The 11,328-nt window shown below is 43.6% G+C and overlaps 2 non-coding genes across 2 annotated transcripts; both read left to right on the forward strand.

Annotated features, from left to right (window-relative positions):
- The first annotated feature begins 4,450 nt into the window (after positions 1 to 4,450).
- On the forward strand, positions 4,451 to 4,522 carry Trnaa-agc (transfer RNA alanine (anticodon AGC)). The gene has a single exon. It is a non-coding gene; the product is annotated as a tRNA-Ala (tRNA).
- Positions 4,523 to 9,447: 4,925 nt separating this feature from the next.
- Trnaa-ugc (transfer RNA alanine (anticodon UGC)) lies at positions 9,448 to 9,519 on the forward strand. Its single transcript has one exon. It is a non-coding gene; the product is annotated as a tRNA-Ala (tRNA).
- The last annotated feature ends 1,809 nt before the right edge of the window (positions 9,520 to 11,328 follow it).

The raw sequence follows: 11,328 nt of genomic DNA on the forward strand, positions 1-11,328 counted from the left end.
CCAGGCTAGCCTAAAATTCACTATGTAGCCCAGGTTGGCCTTGAGCTCACATCAGTCTCCTTCCTCGGTCTCTGAAATGCTGGGATTATAAGTGCCACCTGCTCAGCATCTAGTGTTAGTTTTTTGTTTTAAGTTATTTTATGTTATTGAGACAAGACCTCTATATGTACTCTTGGCTGTCCTGAAGCTCCATCTGTAGACCAGCCAGCCTGGAACTCACTGAGATCTGCCTGGCTCTTCTTCTGGAGTGCTGGGATTAAAGGCGTGGACCACCATGCCTGGTGTAAGTGACTTTATTGCCTGAGTACACAGAGAAATTTATACCACTAAAGCAGAAGGTGTACATAGTTCATAGTTGCAATTGGGTGGGAGGACCTGCTTAGCCTTATTATAACAAGCCCGTCTTGTTTTATTTATTTTTTTAAATTTTATTTTGTTAATTTATTCATATTACATCTCAATGGTTATCCCATCCTTTGTATCCTCCCATTCCTCCCTTCCTCCAATTTTCCCCTTATTCCCCTCCCCTATGACTGTGACTGAGGGGGACCTCCTCCCCCTGTATATGCTCATAGGGTATCAAGTCTCTTCTTGGTAGCCTACTATCCTTCCTCTGAGTGCCACCAGACCTCCCCATCCAGGGGATGGGGTCAAATATGAGGCACCAGAGTACGTGTGAAAGTCATACCCCACTTTCCACTCAACTGTGGATAATGTCCTGTCCATTGGCTAGATCTGGGGAGGGGTTTGAAGTTTACAGCCTGTATTGTCCTTGGCTGGTGCCATAGTTTGAGCGGGACCCCTGGGGCCCGTCTTGTTTTAATTCTGCTCTCTATCAGCATCAGGCAGAACTCAGCATCCTCATCCCTTTTGTTCCTCTGAAGATGCCTGTGGACAGAGACTGCTTAATTGATCAAATGGTAGAGACCCTCAGGGAGATCAGGGCAATCCTTTGGACTTCAGAATTCTCAAGGTTTTATTACCAGTCACAAAATGGACTTGTGTCACATCATGTTGGTCCCTCAGGCTCATGGTTTAGGAGAGAGGCGAGCCTTTTTGGGCTAGTCTGTAAGTAATGTGTTCCTTCATATCACTAGAAATCAACTTCTAACAAGTAAGGATGCTGAGGGCAGCTTCGAGGAGGTGTGTGAGACCCATGGTGATGGCAGGCTGATTTTTTTCCCTTATAATGAGTATTTAGTTTAGCTTCAAAAGCTCTAATTTAAGAATAGTTGTCAATATTCATAATCATATTAATTTTTATTTATTAATCTTTGGGTTTTCAAAACAGGGTTTCTCTGTGTAGCCTTGGCTATCCTGGACTCACTTTGTAGACCAGGCTGGCCTCGAACTCACAGCAATCCTCCTGCTTCTGCCTCCCGAGTGCTGGGATTAAAGGCGTATGCCAACATGTCCAGCTCCAAATTAAATTTTAAAATATGATTTTTATTTAGTGTGTTTCTATGTGAGTGTGTATGCATGTGTGTATTGTGGGTACCCCCTCTATTACTCTTCACTAACCTTTAAGCCAGGGTCTCTCTCCCTGAGCCTGGGGCTCTGGTTTTTTTGGCAAGATTGGAAGCCAGCAAGCCAGTGAATGATCTTCCTGTTTCTGACCAGCTCAGAGCTGGGGTTACAGGTGTTTTCAAGATATCTGGCTTGTTAAGCGGGTGCTGAATTCTGAACCAAAGTCCTTATGATTGCCAAGCAAGGGGCTTCTAACTGTTCAACCATTTCTCCAGCCCCTTAGTTACTTTTTTAATATGTTAATATTTTCTCTAATAAACCATGAATATCCATCATTGTGATGGTTTAAATGAGAATGGTCCCCATGTGCTCATATGTTTAAAATACTTGTTCCTCAGTTGGTGAAACTATTTGGGAGGAATTAGGGGTTGTGGCCGTACTGGGGAAGATGTACCAATAGGGACCAACTCTGGGACTTCAAAACTTAACTCTGTGCTTTTTGCTTGCTGGTCCAGATGTGAGTGCTCAGCTATTCCTGCCAATATGCCTTTCCTCTGCCACCCTTGACTCTAAACCTCTGGAGGCTTAATACCAATTCAATGCATTCCTTTATAAATTGTCTTGGTCATTTTTTAAAAATCACAATAAAAAAGTAGACAATACAGCCAAAACATCAAGGCCATATGCAATTAGGGCAGAGTTGTGTTGCATTGGCTGGGAGCAATGGCAAAATACCCTGCCTATGCCCTGCCCCCTTCCATAAAGGAACATCAGCAATCAGCAAGGCCAGTTGTGATGACTCTTTACCAGCAGACACAGCTGGTCTTTATGAAGACAGCCATTGTTTGGCTTGTAGAGTGGTGATCTGCAATACCACCTTAATAAAAGAGAGCCATACCCAAACTACTCGTAAAGGATAATATAATAAATTAATACCACCTGTGTGTATGGTGTTAATGATTTTGACTGTATAAGTTCCCAGTTAAATCTTATAGGAAATTCAAGACAGTAAAATGCATTATTTTTGATGCCTTGTACAATTCAAAAAAAGGATGTGCCATAGCCTTACCTTTTTTTTTTTTTGGATGTTGTTTGGTTGGTTAGTTGTTTGTTTGTTTTGAGATGCGTTCTTTCTATTATGTTGCCCTGGTTGTTCTGAAACTCAGATGGAGTCATTGTAATAATTGTAAATTGTAATAACAACAACAACAACAATAACAATAATAATAATTGTTATTATTATTATTGTTATTTTGGCAGATTGTTCTTTCTATCCTCTTCATGAATTTACTATCAACAGTCTTTTGTATTTTATTATTTTTTACCTTATTCTGTTTATTTCATCATCATCATCATTATTATTATTACTTGGTTTTTCAAGAAAGGGTTTCTCTGTGTAGTCCTTGGCTGTCCTGGAACTTGCTTTGTAGAGCAGGCTCACCTTGAAGTCAGCGACACACTTGCCTCTGCTAGAAAGGAGTGAGCCACCACCACCCATCTTACTATTAATTTTTAGTACTCATAACCTAGAAATATGGAACACAAAAAGCAATAGTATCTAAATGACCCTGGAAGGGATGGCAGGAAGCTGCTAACTAGTTTCTAGTGTTTTCAGGGCTATTGCTCTGTACATTGCTGTTAACCTCACACTTGCCTGGGAGCAAGTGGGTTGGGCGCTGTTAAATTCCATCACCTTTCTGGTGTTGCTCACTTGGAGCATGCTGTTAAAATCTAGTCGAACAGTCTATACCTTTTAATTGGATTGTTAAATTTCTCATATTTAATGTTGCTGGAATAGTTGGGTTCGTGCTGTCATTTTCCTTTTGGTTTTCTACATCTCTCATGGCTATTTTGTTCTTCAACTCTTAATAGTAAGTGAATATTTTCTATTATAGCATTTAGATTTCATTAATTACCTAGTCACTGCTTTTTAAAAAAGCGTTCTTTTTCAGATGTTTTTTCAGTTTACAGTATACAAGTTCACTTATTGGTATCACCTTGTTTTATAAAATTTAACTCCAGTCATATATACGAAAGTAAAAGCTCTAGGCTTTCTACTTTTGTGTTAGTAATGTGATACACATTACAATTATAAGTTGTAAAATAAAAAAAATTATATTGGTATAATTAATTGCCTTAGTACCTGTCATTTTCTTAGCCCAATACTGCTTTGCTCTGGTGACATCTATTGTACTGTCATTAGCAAATATACATATTTCAGTCCTGTGTTATAGTCTCATCTGTGCTTATCTTTATACTGATGCATTATAAATCATTTAAGAGGCGAAATGAGAAAAGTATATTACTATTATTAGCTTTTATGTTAGCACACAAATTAATGAGGTTTATTATTGCATTTCCATATACTTCACCCCTTCCCCATTGCCCTATGCCCTCTGGCTTTTTCCTTCCCTTTCCCCAAATATCTCATTTTTCCACGCTGATGTCAGCTGTGATCACTTATAACTACATAAGCCGATATCCACTGTTCTCATTGGTTTATCATCTGGAGTCATAACTTTCCATCTGAAAAAACATTTTTAGTGCATTCTTTTCCCCCATCTTTCTATTTTTTCGTTCGGTTTTGGAAACAGGGTCTAACGGTGTAGTTCTGGCTTGCCTTGCAACTCGAGGCAATTCTGTCTCTGCCTTCCAAACTCTGGGATTACAGAGGAGGGCCATCGTTCCGGGTTCTGCAATCATTTAAGTTTAAGGCTGTGAGGAAGAGAAGAATAAAGTATTCTTCCTGTCTCGGACTCGGAGAGGTGGCTCCACACACACAGGACCCAAAGCAGCAGACAGCGTCAGTCCGGACCTGGGCGGGGAGTGCGTTGCTCCACGCCAGGCAGATGTCGGGCTTCGTCTTGGGTTCAAAATCGTAAAAATGGGTGTGGCCTTAGGCTTCTGGTTTTGATGCTTCCAAAACTTAGCAAAAAATCAGACTTCTGTCTTGAATGTATTCCCGAGAGCCTACTTGCGTCGGGGGGGTGTAGCTCAGTGGTAGAGCGCGTGCTTAGCATGCACGAGGCCCCGGGTTCAATCCCCGGTACCTCCAGTGTTTTCCTGTGGCTTACTGGCTTTTCTTCCCACAACGTCACTCTTTTCCTTGCTGGAACAGAAAGCCAAACGATTTCACAGAACATTAATACTACCTGACAGCAAAGTGAACTCACTGCCTCTGAGCTTGGCATGATCCTAAGGCTATATTGTTAGAACCAGGAAATTGAAAATCTGAAGATGCCGCCAGGAATAGCGGCTCTCCCAGTCAGAAACTGCAAGATTCTGAAGGTGACGTGACCTTCGTTTCCAGGAAAGAAATGGGTCAACGATTTAACAGCAGAGTGGCTCAGTTTCTCCAAAATTTTCCTCTTGAGAGAGCTGTTTTTACTTACGAACATCATTATCGCTCAGTGGTAAATTCGTTCAGCCGCAGTTTGGCCCAAAGCTTCCCGGTTTGTTCTAACATCCGCGGAATCCATTCACCTGAGACAGCGGCGCCCCCTGTCGGAAGGATGTTGTCTAGACTCTGGTGAGAAATCTCAATCTGGACTTTGCGGTCTGCAAAAACTAGAATCGCGTTTTAAATAGTAGTCCGGGCCGATCGTTCGCTCGCAAATTAAATAAAGCTTGAGAGGCATCAGTTTGAATGCTCTTATAGAGATTAAGAGGATAGACAATAAAGTATTTCTATTTCTGAATAACCTTCCTGCTCCTGTCTTTGACTTTGTTTTCCCACTTCCAGACACTTTAATGGAGCAGAGAGCAAGTCATTTGTTTGCCAAATTTAGTTTTTGTTAGCAGCAAACTGGACTTAACATCATCACCCCTCAACTACAAACAGGACAAAAGAGGCGGGGGCCGCAGCGAGAGGGGCTGCTACTCCCCGTGCCTCCTGAGGAGGTCGGCTACCTGCTGTCCCACACTCCAGGGCTAGGCTGTGGGAAGCTCCTGCCTCAGCTCTCCATGAAAAAAAACGAGAGTTCACTCACACTTTCAGCCACAGTCTACTCTGCTTGTTTGATTTACGTTTGTTACCCCCCGCCCCATCTCCCACCCCCACCCCCCTGACCCCAGACAGAGTCTCACTATGAACTTTTGGCCTTCTTCTGCATTGGTCTGCCAAATTGTGGGATGACAGGCATGGACCACCATGCTGGATTTACAATGCACATTTTCTAACCTCACTTCCCCTACTCTCCAGGAAGTGCCCACCTACCACTGAAGCACCCCAGCCACCCCCAGAGCAAAGGTCTTTGCAGTTCCAGAATCTGCTAAATGGAAACTCACAGCACGACACCCCCCCCCCCCAATCTCCCCCACCATGAGAGCTTTAATCAGTGTTTATTTCCAGAGCCACCTCCACTGTCGAAGAGAAAAAGCTGGAACTAAACACTCAGAAAGAAGAAATGCAGTCTTTCACTCTCCGATGGGGCCAAGCAATCGGGAGGTCATCCGGAATAAGGGCAATATGAGGTCAACCCCCTTGACTGCCAGGAGGACCCAACTGTGTGGCCTGTGGACCCATGTCAGGATGGAGGAACCTCAACCTCCCTAAGGTCCCTCCGAGTCCTTCTGGGACAAGAACAGGTGTGAGGATGGACGGGGCTCTTTGCTAATGAGAGCTCTTTGGAGGAAAATTCAGTATCAGTGGATTTCTGAGTCAGAGGGCTTCTCTATGTAGCCCTGGCTGCCCTGGACTTGCTCTGCAGACCAGGCTGGTCTCGAACTTGCATCACAAAGCCCAGCTGGTCCAGCAAATCTATAAGCAAGCTCTTTTGTTTTGTTTTGTATTTTGTTTTTTTGTTTTTCACTTGGAGTAAAACCCAATAAAACCAGTTGATTCCATTATCTCCACAGAACACTAGGAAATACCCTAGCTCCCTCAGGAGCTGCCAAAACCAGAGGTTCCTCAGTTGTATAAGAAAATGTCTTCTCAAAAAAAAAAAAAAAAAAAGCCTTCTCATGTGTGTTCCCAAATGCTCAGCCACCTTCCTCCTACCTTCACCCCTTCTCCCCCGCCACCCCCACCAAAAATAGGAAAAACTAGGAAGGAAGATGAACTCTGACTAAATTTTAAGGAGAGGCTTCATGGCATTTCCCGGTGAAGCTTCGTGCCTGGTGGTGGTACACAGACTCATGCAAATGGCCGTTCCTGTTTCGACCCTGGTGTTCTGCACCCCTCTGAGCGACTGTCAGCACAGCTAGGGGAGATGCAAAGGAGAAGGCAACCAAGGAAAAATAGCAAAGGGCATCTGCTACCCTTGCATTTCTTCTGGTGGAAGCAGGAAGCACATCAGAGTGCTATGCCCAGCGCCTGCACTCTTCTTACCATGTCAGCGTCTGCAGGTGAGGCCTGAGGTCAGAGCATTTGCTCAGCCTCAAGAGACCTTGCGGTCCATCGCCAACACCTGGGAAAGGAACCTAAGTGATCCTGTTCTCAGAGGCAGATTACAGAACCCACATTCCGGGTGTGAATGGTAGGTGGTCCTGATGTGAAGACGAGACATTAAAAATTACACTGACCGTATCTATACATGAAAGTTTCAATATTCTAAGAGGTTGATTAAAAAAGGAGACTCTAGGTAGTTGGAATACCTCAGCTGGGAGAGGATAGTGTCTAAAGGTCTCCTCTGGGTTTTAATTGATAACTATGATGCCTTTAACATTTGCATCTCATACCCAAAAGTATATACCTTATAACTATAGATTTTTACTGTTTTAGAAATCTAGTCAAAGCAATGTGTGCTCCTTTTACTTCTTCGGTTACGTGTTCCACTAAGATCTTGTTAAATGACGTAGTATGGGCTTTATTAAAATATTAAATGTAGGATACTATTAACTTTAAACATTAAGAAACCCCAGTGTGCTATGTACTGTTGCACTTACAGTTTATTTCTACTTTGATATTGGGTGGGTGTATAGAGGATATGTTTTTACCAGAAGAATTGTGAACCAAAAAATCCATAGAAAAGCAATAACATAGTGTGAGCACGTATGGAGAGGTTGGCATTTGCCAAGAAGGTGTTTCAGTAAGAACCACTTGCACTTTGAGTGGAGCCCGGGGTGTGGAAATGGTTACTAGCCTCTTTCTAGAAGCTGCTGGAATAAGGAAATTTGTTTAACAACATTGGGCTTTAAATAGTCTCAAGAGTATCCTGAGTTTTTTTTTTTTTTTTATATTTCTTCAGTGTTGTGTCTTTTTTTCTGGAATTTTCATATCATATTTCTGTGTTGATATTCGGGAATGATAAAAGACATTGTGAAAGAGTCTGGATGTAGTTAAAGATATTTACTTTCTTGATTCATGAAGAAAACAAACCTAAATAAAACATTTCTTCTTACTGTGAATTCCCACGAGTTCAGCCTGACAGTGAGTTCTTTCCAGGAGCCACAATGAGCTGTTTCCACAGATCTTTCTAACAGTGCTCTCACAGCACCACATCTCAAAGGTTACTCACCAAGCTGCTTTCCCTGCCGCTGTGCTCACACAGACAAGAAAACATAGATTATCAATTTTTTTGTGTGCCATTGTGATAATTCTTCCTTTAAAATTAAAACAATGCTTAAACTCATTGTGTCCTGTTTTTTTTGGTTTTGTTTTGGTTGGTTGGTTGGTTGGTTTTTTGAGACAGGCTTTCTCTGTGTATCTCTGTGAGGCTGGCCTGGACTAATTTTACAGACCAGGCTAGCTTCAAACTCACAGAGATCCACCTGCCTCCGCCTCTGCCTCTGGAGTGCTGGGCTTAAAGGCATGCACCACCACGCCTGGCGGTGTGTCCAGTGAACTGGAAGCTCAGTGCCACCAAGCTCACATTTGCTAGTTTCTCAAGGAACAGATGTTATGAACACCAGCAAAGGGCCATATATGAACAAAAAGTAAGTTACTAGCCTCTGGAAACCCGGGGCTACAAATGAATTTTCTTTTTACTCTTCTCCTGTAGTTCAAAGAACACAACTTTGATTCTGGACAAATACTGGGCCTCAAAAACTCCACAGAAGCAAAAGTATTTGCTTGGCTCTTTTGCATTTAAATCTGTAGTTTTCAGTTCGCTTTGTGGATCCTTAGCAGTAACTGATTCTTCAAGCATTCCAGGCCAGAGGCCGAGTAATTGCCTGAGGTGTACCCCAAAGCTGCTACACCTAAGAGGTATTAAAATCTTCCCCTTTTGTACTTGCTTCAGCGGGGACCCCCTGTTGGCTTTACTCAACAAGTGAGTGCTTCTCTGTTGCTGTGACCAAAAGCGACTTGGGGGGACAAAAGGGTTTACAGGAACAGTCCATCACCTAGGGAGGCCAGACAGGGTCTCGCGTCAGGAAGGTGGGCGTCACGCACTGAAGCGAAGCACAGAGCACGGAGGAAGCCGCTTACAGGCTTTCCCTCGCAGGATCCACTAGCTGCCCCTATACAGGTCCGGCCCTGACCCCCAGACGCGACACTGCTCACAGAGAGAGGCCTGACCCGACCCATACCAATTAGCAATTAAGAAAATGCCCCGCAGACATGCCCAAATGACAATCGCTTGGTCGGAAGTAAGTCCTCAGTTGAGATTCCCTCCTCCCAGGCACGTCTGTCTCAAGTTGACAGAAACTACAATCCTGTTTCACCAGAGACTGCCGAACTTCTCTTTAGCACTATTAGCTAGCTGTCCTAAACTAGGAGCGTGGATTAGGAAAATACGATAAAGTGTCTTTCTTCCAGCAGCTCTTGCCTCTCATATTTCCTCTGAGCAAACAAGAGAAAGAAAACCGCCTGGGTTGGGAAAAGGGCGTTTCCTTCGCTTTGTCTGAGGTGAAGGAATTTTGGAGGACGTCAAGAGAATCCAGAGCTTGACTCTTCGCCAAGCGCAGTAGGAGATCCTTGCGACTTAACGTTAGCTCCTTGTTGTTATTTAACATAGATGGGGAATCTTTTCCGGTGCTTAGGGGGCCTGTGTCCTAAGTGTCTTGACACATGGTACAAAAGCTAGCCCCTCAGGAGCAGGGGGTGTAGCTCAGTGGTAGAGCGCATGCTTTGCATGCATGAGGCCCCGGGTTCGATCCCCGGCACCTCCACTGGTACTTTTGTTCTGAGTTCTAACTAACGTTGCTGGAGACAAAGAAGCTGAGACTACTGTTCCTAAACGCCCTCCTTTGAGACGATCTCAAGCTCCGCTGGTGTCGCCCCTGCTATTTGTCGCTGTTGAGGACGCCACACCAGGGAACTGACACGGATGCTGAGGGTTCGTCTGAACCATGTGTCAGCTGAAAGCTGTCACAGTTCTCGGCCCCCGTCCTTTTTCTCTTGATGCACTTCCTCCTCTTCTCCTACCCCTAGAGTGAATCATGTTTTGATTTCATTTAGGAACCTCTTCTTGCCTGCTCCCAAGACAAAGATTGCCTTCTGTTTTTCCTAAGTTTTAAGTTTATGACCACAATACATTTAAGCACAAATCACATATAAGATGTTAGGGTTCATTTATTCGTTCATTTACTCGGATGCCTAAATTTTCTGGCACCATTTCTTTTTTCTTTTTTTCCTTTTTTAAAAATTTATTAATTTGTCCATATTATATCTCAATTGTTATCCCATCCCTTGTATCTTCCCATTACTCCCTCCCTCCCATTTTCCCCCTACTCCCCTCCCCTATGTCTGTGACTGAGGGGGACCTCCTCCCCCTGTATATGCTCATAGGGTATCAAGTCTCTTCTTGGCAACCTGCTATCCTTCCTCTGAGTGCCACCAGGTCTCCCCCTCCAGGGGACATGGTCAAATATGAGGCACCAGAGTACGTGTGAAAGTCATACCCCACTCTCCACTCAACTGTGGAGAATGTCCTGTCTAGATCGGAGGTTTATGGCCTGTATTGTCCTTGGCTGGTCCAGCACCATTTCTTAAAAGTCTATTTTTCATCACCAGTATTACTTCTGCCACTCTGTGTAAAAACAGTTGGGAATATTTGTGTTAGTTTATTTTTCTGTTCTATTCAATCCTTTGTGTCTGTGTCTCTACAGTGAGCAAACAGTCCTGGTAATTGCAGTCACACAATAGTGGAAATAGAAACCAGACGGATTGGTCTTATGTTATATTGTTTAGGAGAATTTCAGCTATCATAATTTTATACACATTTATTAGAATTATTATGACTTTATATACACATTTTAGCACTGTCTAGTTTATAGGTACAAAATATCTTGCTGGCATTTTTAAAAATGGCTGTGGAACTGGATGGATGGCTTAGTGGTAACCAAACCAAACCAAACCAGAACAGCAACAGCAACATCATCTGGTTGCTCTTTCAGAGAACCCAAATTCAATGCCCAGCGTCCCCACAGCAGCACAGTCTTGTATAATTCCAGTTCCTGGTGGCCCAATGCCTTCTTCTGGCCCCCACCCCTTGCACATTTCAGTCAGGTGCTGTGCAACTGAATCACAGCCCGACCCCCTTTCAAGATGTTTGGGCTTGTTTCTCCTCCCAGGAGCATTATCGTTTTGAGTCTTCAGTGTGCTAGATTAAGTCTATTTCCAGTTGATTTCCAATCTTCCCGCCTGTATCTCCATTTCTCAGAACAGTCACAGGCTCCATTGTAAAAGAATTCCTGGCACCCCCGTTTCTGGATCTTTTCTGCTTCGTGGGCAGAACTGTAGGAGGGGAGACTGAAGACACACGTAAAGATTCTGTTTTTGGACCTTCCGCGGAGGTACGCTGGGATCTGCTGCCTTGCAGACGACGGGAAGATTCTGAGGTCTTTCATACAGAACACCCTTCTCTGTCTAGAGTGCACAATCAAAAAACTCAGAAACAAGAGTTCATGGCACCAAGGGTTAGGCTGCCACAGTATGGAATAGTCTAAGGACCCGTCTGTCAAGAGCCATCTGTCCAT

Source organism: Acomys russatus, chromosome 3, assembly GCF_903995435.1.
Source record: "Acomys russatus chromosome 3, mAcoRus1.1, whole genome shotgun sequence".
Taxonomy (NCBI): domain Eukaryota; kingdom Metazoa; phylum Chordata; class Mammalia; order Rodentia; family Muridae; genus Acomys; species Acomys russatus.